We start from the raw sequence: 9,491 nt of genomic DNA, 5'->3' as shown, positions 1-9,491 counted from the left end.
TACAATAATCAACTGCACCGCACTACTGGGCACATGCCTTGCTGTCTTCTATTTGGTCGAGCTGGGAAAAGCATCACCAAATTAGTGTTGGATCCTGAAGCTGAGAGTTCACAAGATGGGATACCCTCATGGATCCGGTAACACCGCCATCATCTGCAGACGTTGCATAGATTGGTACAAACTCGGTTAAGGGAGTTAGACCATGTTGATAGAACTCCACCGCGAGCACGGGAACTACAAGTGGGAGACCGTGTTCTGGTACGAGACAAACGTCCATGAGACAAATTGGAACATCGCTGGGAGGAAGTTCCGTACCGGGTTAATTATGAGGGCTCTGTGTATGAGATCCAAAAAGAGTTCCAACTACTTGAAATATGTAACTAATGAGCTGTTGTTGGTGAAGGAGAACATGGTCACCGTCCAAATCTGTGCAAAACTATCCTAAATCACAGTAACCGTGATATTTATGATACCACCATACCATAACCACATAATAGCATAAAAGAGAGACTAAATACCGCCATACATAATAGTGACTGAATACCGCCATACCATCACCACAAAAACCAAATGGCGACTGATTACTGCCATATTATCAGCACACAATACCACCAAGTAATGATTGTAATACCGCCATACCACATCCATACAGTAACAAAACATTCTTACATGAACATATAGAGTAATCTCCAGGGAAGCCGCTGACTAGATAGTAATCCTGTAACTCTTCCTCCTCATTACTTTGCTTTTGATCTTAGGGAAGTAAAATGTCACATAATTCTCAGCCTGACACATGTAACATACGGCTCCAATACAGCTGCATACAAATACTCTCTATAACTGCATTAACGCTTTCTCTTCTACTATTAACCACCTATTCAGTCTCCTGGGAGACTGTCAAAAATTGCCATGCTGACTGTATTACAAGCCATCATAGCGGGGTATTGGGAAAAGTTTTCAACTAGCATGACTTAGGAAAGTCTGACTGATGGCTTCACTGTAATGACCCCTCCCAAAACCCACACTTACCCCTTCTTAACTTAAATAAGACACGACTGCGTGACATTGGATGTAAAAGGCCACAGCAGCCCCGTTTATTAACACCAAACAAGCAATAACATTTTATCCATAAACGTAGAAATATTCCATAAACATAACCACCAGCAAAAGGAGGGGGGGTAAATGAAGAGTCCATTGTACATGATTGCAACACCAGCTCCACCACGTGCCCTCAGCCGCACCACACCGGCTCGAGGACACCCAGCCGAGTGTTGCAAAACCCATTGTACATGATTGCAACACCAGCTCCACCACGTGCCCTCAGCCGCACCACACCGGCTCGAGGACACCCAGCCGAGTGTTGCCCAACCAATGTCCTGCTGGGACCCAGCCCAGCAGGGTCCCACGTTAACATGTCCCGCTGTGACCCAGCACAGCTGGGACCCACCTTAACCAAGTATACCATTGCACCACCAGGGGTAACCCGCTCCTGCACTGGGTTCACCCCCCTCTTTGTGCAATCCACCGACTTCAAATACCCCCCTCCTTTCCGCCGACTGCTGCGACAACGTCAAACCTCTTCTTCTCTTCACCATGTTGATCTCCAGAAGATCCTAAAATTAGGGCGGGAGGGCGGGACGATTCCGGACGTCTGCAAGGTAAGGAATGACCATCCCCCCACAGTTCTGCCCTATATATCCATCCAGCTACTGACCACTCCCTCCAACTCACATTGCACAATAAGCCCCATAGCTCCAACCCACACCTTCCCCACAAGCACAAAGCACTACTGACCACTCCCTGCCAACTCACATTGCACCATAAGCCCCATAGCTCCAACCCACACCTTCCCCACAAACACAAAAGCACTACACCTTACCCTTCACTAACCCTCAGGCCTAGCATCCCTCCTTAGTCATGTGCGCCCTCCCTGTAGCCCCTTTGGGGCAGGCGTCCGGGCTTGCCTTGACTTAGGAAAGTCTGACTGACGGCTTCACTGTAATGACCCCTCCCAAAACCCACACTTACCCCTTCTTAACTTAAATAAGACACGACTGCGTGACATTGGATGTAAAAGGCCACAGCAGCCCCATTTATTAACACCAAACAAGCAATAACATTTTATCCATAAACGTAGAAATATTCCATAAACATAACCACCAGCAAAAGTAGGGGGGGTAAATGAAGAGTCCATTGTACATGATTGCAACACCAGCTCCACCACGTGCCCTCAGCCGCACCACACCGGCTCGAGGACACCCAGCCGAGTGTTGCAAAACCCATTGTACATGATTGCAACACCAGCTCCACCACGTGCCCTCAGCCGCACCACACCGGCTCGAGGACACCCAGCCGAGTGTTGCCCAAACAATGTCCTGCTGGGACCCAGCCCAGCAGGGACCCACGTTAACATGCCCCGCTGTGACCGAGCACAGCAGGGTCCCACGTTAACATGTCCCGCTGTGACCCAGCACAGCTGGGACCCACCTTAACCAAGTATACCATTGCACCACCAGGGGTAACCCACTCCTGCACTGGGTTCACCCCCCCTCTTTGTGCAATCCACCAACTTCAAATACCCCCCTCCTTTCCGCCACCGCGAGCACGTATGACACCTTGTACGTGCGAGTACCACCACCAAAAACCCAACCCGATCCGACTCTGCGGCTCGAGTAACCAATGTTTCTGTACCAAGACCAATCAATCAAAACTGATCCCCATTAGACCTCACAATGCCAACCTACACCAAAATACCAGTACAACAAGGTCAGCCACACCCAAGACCTGCAACTAGCCAACCGCATCGTCCAATCCTATGCACCGCCTGCGCGACCAGTCCCCAACCTGAGCCGCCGCCTCTGCCTCGTTGAGACCGCAACATTGCAGGTGCCTCCGAAAATTATACTTCACCTAATAATTAATCAAAGCCAACCATTATTGCTGTGAACAAAAGAACCTACATTGGTTCCCCAAACCTCCGATAGATTCTTGAAAATGTGCCCAGTAAAACCCACTATGTAGTCATTCCAAACAGGAGCCCCTATGGACACCAACATGAGCACGGCTCCCAGGCAGAAAATTGCACTCCACCTGATAATAATCAAAGCCAACCATTATAGACGTAACAACAGAACCTACACTGGTTCCCCAACCTCCGACAGATTCTTGAAAAACGTGCCCCACTATATAGTCATGAACAACAACATGAGCATGGCTCCCAGGCAGGAGCATTCAGGCCCGATGTCTCAGATCAAACTCCTTGACGCCCCAGCGACCAAGTCTCCACCACACACGTGCAGTACCAAAACGCTGTTGGTCCCGTCAACCCTGCGTGATAGCATCTATCTTAAAATATCCACCCAACTAGAAAACATAAACCAATCCACCCCGTAATCACCATGACCCGGAACAAATTAATTGTGTGCATCACCCGTGCACTTCGAACCCAGAATCACAACACTATTGTTGCCACCCTCTTACCAAAAGTGAGATGTACTCCGCACCCATTCCCCACTGAACTGCGGATTCAACACTACTCACAAAAGAAAGAAAAGCGACTCCACACCACCTGAAGTCCAGGAAAACTCAGACACACATCACGTCTCCCGAAAACCCCAGACACCATAAACCCGGGCCATCCGTCAAAACATTGCACTCACCGGTGCCCGATGCTTGTCCACCACTCAGCCTTAAAGCACCGCAAAAAGCACCCCCAAACGGAGCACAGCCCCAGACGATTACCAGGTCCTTAGAATCATTAAAAGTCAATGCACATCGCACTAGCTTCCCCAGCCACAGCGTACCACCAGCCCGACATTAATGAAAGTAATGTTATAGCTGCAACCTGCTCACCCACTACCTAAAGTACACCTCCCCCGCAGCAGCGCTGCACCACAACCGTGTCCCCATAATACCAGCCGGTCCTGACAAGTGCGCATAACGGAATAAATGACATAGCCATGTATTGCCGGACGGGCTACACCCACGCGGGAGACCATTCACACGGCCATCGAAACAACATGTCCTGCCTCATGCTCTATACAGAATTCCTGACAAATGGAACAACACCCGCTGGATAAACAAACCGTTCACCAACCAGGACCCCCGAGACCAGTAAAGCACACGCTGGGTTACCAAACTCAAATGTTGCATCATCCTTACGCAACACTTCACCCTGGCCCCCCCGTCCGGGGGCACCCAAAAAGAAGAGACTCTAAGGAGAGCTGTATACCCAGAAGGCAAAGCAGGACCAGCTGCACCCACAATAAACCTCCTAGCCCATTGTAACGAAAAACTATCCACTCTGTATAATAAACTCCTACGTAGCTGCAATCAACGGCTGTAACAAATACCACCCGATACAGCCTGCCAAAAGCTCAATCGGCAACCCTAAAGAACCGCAGTGAGAACCCACCAGTCCTTACGTACAAAAGTTGTTAAAACTGCCCCAGGGCAGCCACGACCAGCAAATTACCGTAAGAACGCCATATGACTGCAGATCATGCAAAAACCCCCAGTGGATCGTAGCCCCACGTATTCAATAACCAAAATCAACCCCCCAAAACAGCAGCGCGATATATATGGGAACCTAATAACGACCCCCGAGCTAACACGATGTACTCGTTAACCTAACCTGACTTAGACATAGGGCCCCAGGTGAATCAAACACTTTGACTTATCCAAACACATGATAACCGCAACAATGCCCTGAGCATGAAGAAACCCAAAGTAGTCAAGGGTTGGACCATGAACAGAAATAAGCACACCACCTTCCCTAATACCAGATAGTAGTCCCAGGTTGGACCATGAACAGAAAATAAGCACTGCACCATCCCTAATACCAGATAATCCCCAACTACCACACAGAAACCAAACCACGGACCTCAACAACCGGACATTGACCAACCATAACCCCAGCTCCACGCCATATCTACGTACCCCCAGAAATTAACCAGGAAAACAAATCCGGTAAAAGGTCAACTCCAAGCCCCCCGGGGGAAATGTCATCCATTGCTGCCAGAAAGGCAGGTTCCCGAAAGATCTGCCGTCCCAAGCATCTCGACCTCACCAGAACGTCTGCCGCAACAAACCAAAATGCCCCTAGTGAACATGAAAACCCTTAGTACACTCAAAGCCCCTATTGGTGAACCGAACCCGGCATATAAATAAAACACACCCTAATGAAAACTCGACCACCTACCCCCTCACCTCTGACCAGCAATAGAACACACCCCACTGTAACGTGAAAGATTAAGCCGCCCGATGCACTACCCAAACAGATCACCACGTCAGTGAACTGCCATCCAACCCTTATCAAATACTAGGCGCGGCGATAAAACTGCTCGCCACATCAGTGAACTACCATCAAGCCCTTATCAAATACTAGGCGCGGCGATAAAACTGCTCACCACATCAGTGAACTACCATCAAACCCTTATCAAATACTAGGCGCGGCGATAAAACTGCTCACCACATCAATGAACTAACATCAACCCTTATCAAATACTAGGCGCGGCGATAAAACTGCTCACCACATCAGTGAACTAACATCAACCCTTATCAAATACTAGGCGCGGCGATAAAACAGCTCACCACATCAGTGAACTACCATCAAACCCTTATCAAATACTTGGCGCGGCGATAATCCACCAGCCCAAAGACCCCATGCCTATAACAATAAACCATAAAACTGGCATGGATATGGCTATCCACCACCACTCTGCCAATATCCGTATCACCACCTGAATTACTCACAAACCGCCATGGAATCACCACCAGTCATACACAAACACCCAGAGAATGCAAGCACAATTATACTAACCAAAATAAAATGATGTCGTCACCTATAGATATACCCACTATCATAAAAGCAAACTAGCATGAAATTAAAAAATACCTCCCAACACTCATGAAGTGCACAAAACAGCCTCCTGGACCACAAAGCAACCATTCCCTCACAGATTCGAACGCTGTCCACATGGACCAGCAGCGCATCTTTCCGAACCCCTAGACAAACACCCGAAACCATACGTAGCAACACCCTTCCCAACCAATATAATCTAGACATTAATAAAGGTTTAAGTGAGCCTTACTTACTAGGCTGACTCCGCGGAACCCCACGGAACAGCCGTCACGTGTCCTCCGCGTCGAGCACCGCAACTGCGATCTTCTCCATGGATCTACGCCGACTGCAGCCCTCCTGGGCTGCAGCGCCAGCGCCCAGACCGACTGTCCGTCCGGGAACGCATGGCAAAAAGTCACTGGCTCGGAGCCTCAAACAGGGGGGGGAGGTTGGCGCTCCAGCCGCAGGCAACACCTCCTGAATCTGGCACCCAACGCCGGGGGAACGCGACGCCGGACCACATGACCTGTGGCCCCTGGCAGCTGAAGGGTGGCCACATGACCGAGCCACCGCCCGCTTCCCCCCAGCGCCGCGAGAAAGGAAATGAGGCCGGTGAAGTCACACACCACCTCGCCACCGGGCTCCTTGCCGCGTCACGTCACCGCCGTCCACCGATGCCGATGACCGCGCCGGGTCAGGTGACCACGCCGGGTAACGTGGCCGCGACGTGCGCGTCACCACTGTGTGACGCGATCCGAAATGGAGGGGAGGCCGGCCACGTCACTCACCGCCCCGTTACCTTGCTGCCTGCTTCTCGACTTCTGGCTCCGGCCCCGCGATGTCTTCTGCAACAGGTCTGCTAATGGGGCTCATCCTCCGCTGCAAACTTAACTCCAGGCTGAGGTGCTCAGGAGGCCGTGATCGTCGCTGCCGCTTCGGAGGCAGAGGGGTCCCATCTTCTCCGCCGTCGCCATCACCAGACCATCGCTGCAGCTGTTCCTTCATCCACTGCTGGCTGCGCTGCTCCATCATCCTCTTCATCTGTGCCACGAGGTATTCCATCTTCTGGATCCAAAGATTCAAGCTGAAGTCCCAGATGTGAGGAGCTGACGATTCCGGACGTCTGCAAGGTAAGGAATGACCATCCCCCCACAGTTCTGCCCTATATATCCATCCAACTACTGACCACTCCCTCCAACTCACATTGCACAATAAGCCCCATAGCTCCAACCCACACCTTCCCCACAAGCACAAAGCACTACTGACCACTCCCTGCCAACTCAAATTGCACCATAAGCCCCATAGCTCCAACCCACACCTTCCCCACAAACACAAAAGCACTACACCTTACCCTTCACTAACCCTCAGGCCTAGCATCCCTCCTTAGTCATGTGCGCCCTCCCTGTAGCCCCTTTGGGGCAGGCGTCAGGGCTTGCCTATAATCACGCCTCGGATAAACCTCATGGGCTATGATACTGCCACTGCGCAAAGCTGAAGCCTACCAATGAGGAGCCGCGGCCTCCGGATCTGGGGCTCTATCTACATTGTGGAGAGATGACGTAATCAGGGGGCTGTGGGAGCAAAGGATTCTGGGAGTGGATATGCTAATACCCCCCCTACCTTAAGGCTGGATCTGCCCCCATCCACCTTTCCTACAACCCCTACCCAACATCCCTACAGTCCCTACCCCTATTCCCTTTTGTGCACTTGCTTTGGCAAAACTAATGTGTACTTAGTCCTACCAATAAAGCTTCTTTGAATTTAAATTTGGAAGAAAGAAAAGACCCCCAGGCTGGGGGAAGGGAGCGGGTTTCTCTTCCTTTCTGGTAACAGAGTATCAGCACCTCCTACTATACAGACTGCTGTCTCCTGAGTCCTGGGTGGATCCTGCCCTTATGTATTAGAGGACTGCATTACCAGTGACGTCCTGCTGTTGGCGAAAGAGCATCAGAGAAGCATTACTGTCACAACGTGACCATAAAATAACACCAAATAGTGACTGAATACCATCATGCAATGACAAACTGACTTTCTCCTGCAGCCATCTGACTGCTCTTCCTTTCTGCTTACACAGTATCATCACGCACCACTGTACATTCCATCCATTGGTTTGTATGTAATGGAAGGGAACCTACACTTATATTCCATTCCAATCGTGTCCAGCAATGCAGAGATCATCCCATAAGACGTAACGTTTCAATAGCAGAGAGGATGACACCAGGGACTAATAATGAATTGGGGGTGGGGGAGGATGCTATACAGGGACTAATAATGAATTGGGGGTGGGGGAGGATGCTATACAGGGACAAATAATGAATTGGGGGTGGGGGAGGATGCTATACAGGAAATAATAATGAATTGGGGGTGGGGGAGGATGCTATACAGGAAATAATAATGTATTGGGGGTGGGAGAGGATGCTATACAGGGACTAATAATGAATTGGGGGTGGGGGAGGATGCTATACAGAGACTAATAATGAATTGGGGGTGGGGGAGGATGCTATACAGGGACTAATAATGAATTGGGGGTGAGGGAGGATGCTATACAGGGACTAATAATGAATTGGGGTGGTGGAGGAAGTTATACAGGGATTAATAATGAATTGGGGTGGGGGAGGATGCTATACAGGAACTAATAATGAATTAGGGGTGGGGGAGGATGCTATACAGGGACTAATAATGAATTGGGGGTGGAGGAGGATGCTATACAGGGACTAATAATGAATTGGGGGTGGGGAGGATGCTATACAGGGACTAATAATGAATTGGGGGTGGGGGAGGATGCTATACAGGGACTAATAATGAATTGGGATGGGGGAGGATGCTATACAGAGACTAATAATGAATTGGGGGTGGGGGAGGATGCTATACAGGGACTAATAATGAATTGGGATGGGGAGGATGCTATATAGAGACTAATAATGAATTGGGGGTGGGGGAGGATGCTATACAGGGACTAATAATGAATTGGGGGTGGGAGAGGATGCTATACAGGGACTATTAATGAATTGGGGGTGGGGGAGGATGCTATACAGGGACTAATAATGAATTGGGATGGGGGAGGATGCTATACAGAGACTAATAATGAATTGGGGGTGGGGGAGGATGCTATACAGGGACTAATAATGAATTGGGGGTGGGGGAGGATGTTATACAGGGACTAATAATGAATTGGGATGGGGGAGGATGCTATACAGAGACTAATAATGAATTGGGGGTGGGGGAGGATGCTATACAGGGACTAATAATGAATTGGGGTGGGGGAGGATGCTATACTGGGACTAATAATGAATTGGGGGTGGGGGAGTATGCTATACAGAGACTAATAATGAATTGGGGGTGGGGGAGGATGCTATACAGGGACTAATAATGAATTGGGGGTGGGGGAGGATGCTATACAGGGACTAATAATGAATTGGGGGTAGGGGAGAATGCTAAACAGGGACTGATAATGAATTGGGGGTGGGGGAGGATGCTATACAGGGACTAATAATAAATTGGGGGTGGGGAGGATGCTATACAGGGACTAATAATGAATTGAGGGTGGGGGAGGATGCTATACATTGACTAATAATGAATTGGGGTGGGGTAGGATGCTATACAGGGACTAAGAATGAATTGGGGTGGGGTAGGATGCTATACAGAGACT

The 9,491-nt window shown here is 49.8% G+C and overlaps 1 non-coding gene and 1 pseudogene across 1 annotated transcript; both read right to left on the bottom strand.

Moving 5' to 3' along the window:
- Positions 1 to 882: 882 nt before the first annotated feature.
- Positions 883 to 1,020, bottom strand: LOC141099360 (U4 spliceosomal RNA). The gene has a single exon (XR_012234492.1). It is a non-coding gene; the product is annotated as a U4 spliceosomal RNA (small nuclear RNA).
- Positions 1,021 to 7,278: 6,258 nt separating this feature from the next.
- LOC141099361 (U4 spliceosomal RNA) lies at positions 7,279 to 7,335 on the bottom strand (annotated as a pseudogene).
- Between the last annotated feature and the right edge of the window lie 2,156 nt (positions 7,336 to 9,491).

Source organism: Dendrobates tinctorius, unplaced genomic scaffold (genome assembly GCF_039654945.1).
Source record: "Dendrobates tinctorius isolate UK_male_01 unplaced genomic scaffold, ASM3965494v1 ptg000099l, whole genome shotgun sequence".
Taxonomy (NCBI): domain Eukaryota; kingdom Metazoa; phylum Chordata; class Amphibia; order Anura; family Dendrobatidae; genus Dendrobates; species Dendrobates tinctorius.
This window is presented reverse-complemented; position numbering and strand designations above follow the sequence as displayed.